Source organism: Oncorhynchus clarkii, chromosome 7 (assembly GCF_045791955.1).
Source record: "Oncorhynchus clarkii lewisi isolate Uvic-CL-2024 chromosome 7, UVic_Ocla_1.0, whole genome shotgun sequence".
In the NCBI taxonomy this organism is placed as follows: Eukaryota; Metazoa; Chordata; class Actinopteri; order Salmoniformes; family Salmonidae; genus Oncorhynchus; species Oncorhynchus clarkii.
Genome location: NC_092153.1, coordinates 79,608,734 through 79,611,233, shown reverse-complemented (window position 1 = coordinate 79,611,233; position 2,500 = coordinate 79,608,734). Strand labels below are relative to the sequence as shown.

Below are 2,500 nucleotides of genomic sequence, written 5' to 3'. Positions count from 1 at the left end.
CAAACAGGTACCAGCAAAGGAAGAATTACATGGTAGAAATGAATGGTAGAGGTACAAAAATATTTAATTTTAATTTTAAACAATTATCCAGTCAGATAAACACTCCAAACTCTCTACCTGACCGCTCAGAGGAGTACACATGGTCCTAAAGCACACCGTTGCCTCGGTTTGTACCACATTCCAATGATATATCACACTGTAACCCTGGAGCAGAGAAACCCTTCATCCTATTCACACTGTAACCCTGGGGTAGAGAAACCCTTCATCCTATTCACACTGTAACCCTGGAGCAGAGAAACCCTTCATCCTATTCACACTGTAACCCTGGGGTAGAGAAACCCTTCATCCTATTCACACTGTAACCCTGGAGCAGAGAAACCCTTCATCCTATTCACACTGTAACCCTGGAGCAGAGAAACCCTTCATCCTATTCACACTGTAACCCTGGGGTAGAGAAACCCTTCATCCTATTCACACTGTAACCCTGGGGTAGAGAAACCCTTCATCCTATTCACACTGTAACCCTGGGGTAGAGAAACCCTATTCACACTGTAACCCTGGAGCAGAGAAACCCTTCATCCTATTCACACTGTAACCCTGGAGCAGAGAAACCCTTCATCCTATTCACACTGTAACCCTGGGGTAGAGAAACCCTTCATCCTATTCACACTGTAACCCTGGGGTAGAGAAACCCTTCATCCTATTCACACAGTAACCCTGGGGCAGAGAAACCCTTCATCCTATTCACATTGTAACCCTGGGGCAGAGAAACCCTTCACCCTATTCACACTGTAACCCTGGGGTAGAGAAACCCTATTCACACTGTAACCCTGGGGCAGAGAAACCCTTCATCCTATTCACACTGTAACCCTGGAGCAGAGAAACCATTAATCCTATTCACACTGTGACCCTGGGGCAGAGAAACCCTTCATCCCATTCACACTGTAACCCTGGGGTAGAGAAACCCTATTCACACTGTAACCCTGGGGCAGAGAAACCCTTCATCCTATTCACACTGTAACCCTGGGGAAGAGGAACCCTATTCACACTCTAACCCTGGAGCAGAGAAACCCTTCACCCTATTCACACTGTAACCCTGGGGCAGAGAAACCCTATTCACACTGTAACCCTGGAGCAGAGAAACCCTTCATCCTATTCACGCTGTAACCCTGGAGCAGAGAAACCCTATTCACACTGTAACCCTGGAGCAGAGAAACCCTTCATCCTATTCACACTGTAACCCTGGAGCAGAGAAACCCTATTCACACTGTAACCCTGGAGCAGAGAAACCCTTCATCCTATTCACACTGTAACCCTGGAGCAGAGAAACCCTATTCACACTGTAACCCTGGGGAAGAGAAACCCTTCATCCTATTCACACTGTAACCCTGGAGCAGAGAAACCCTTCACCTTATTCACACTGTAACCCTGGAGCAGAGAAACCCTTCATCCTATTCACACTGTAACCCTGGAGCAGAGAAACCCTTCATCCTATTCACACTGTAACCCTGGGGTAGAGAAACCCTTCATCCTATTCACACTGTAACCCTGGGGTAGAGAAACCCTTCATCCTATTCACACTGTAACCCTGGGGTAGAGAAACCCTATTCACACTGTAACCCTGGAGCAGAGAAACCCTTCATCCTATTCACACTGTAACCCTGGAGCAGAGAAACCCTTCATCCTATTCACACTGTAACCCTGGGGTAGAGAAACCCTTCATCCTATTCACACTGTAACCCTGGGGTAGAGAAACCCTTCATCCTATTCACATTGTAACCCTGGGGCAGAGAAACCCTTCACCCTATTCACACTGTAACCCTGGGGTAGAGAAACCCTATTCACACTGTAACCCTGGGGCAGAGAAACCCTTCATCCTATTCACACTGTAACCCTGGAGCAGAGAAACCCTTCATCCCATTCACACTGTAACACTGGGGTAGAGAAACCCTATTCACACTGTAACCCTGGAGCAGAGAAACCCTTCATCCTATTCACACTGTAACCCTGGGGCAGAGAAACCCTTCATCCTATTCACACTGTAACCCTGGGGAAGAGGAACCCTATTCACACTCTAACCCTGGAGCAGAGAAACCCTTCACCCTATTCACACTGTAACCCTGGGGCAGAGAAACCCTATTCACACTGTAACCCTGGAGCAGAGAAACCCTTCATCCTATTCACACTGTAACCCTGGAGCAGAGAAACCCTATTCACACTGAAACCCTGGAGCAGAGAAACCCTTCATCCTATTCACACTGTAACCCTGGAGCAGAGAAACCCTATTCACACTGTAACCCTGGAGCAGAGAAACCCTTCATCCTATTCACACTGTAACCCTGGAGCAGAGAAAACCCTATTTACACTGTAACCCTGGGGAAGAGAAACCCTTCATCCTATTCACACTGTAACCCTGGAGCAGAGAAACCCTATTCACACTGTAACCCTGGGGAAGAGAAACCCTTCATCCCATTCACACTGTAACCCTGGAGCAGAGAAA

General features: G+C 47.6%; 1 protein-coding gene across 5 annotated transcripts in view; it reads right to left on the bottom strand.

Annotated features, from left to right (window-relative positions):
* LOC139413900 (dedicator of cytokinesis 3) overlaps positions 1-2,500 on the bottom strand; it is a 418,571-nt gene that overhangs the window by 281,410 nt on the left and 134,661 nt on the right. The gene's annotated exons all lie outside the window — the stretch shown is intronic.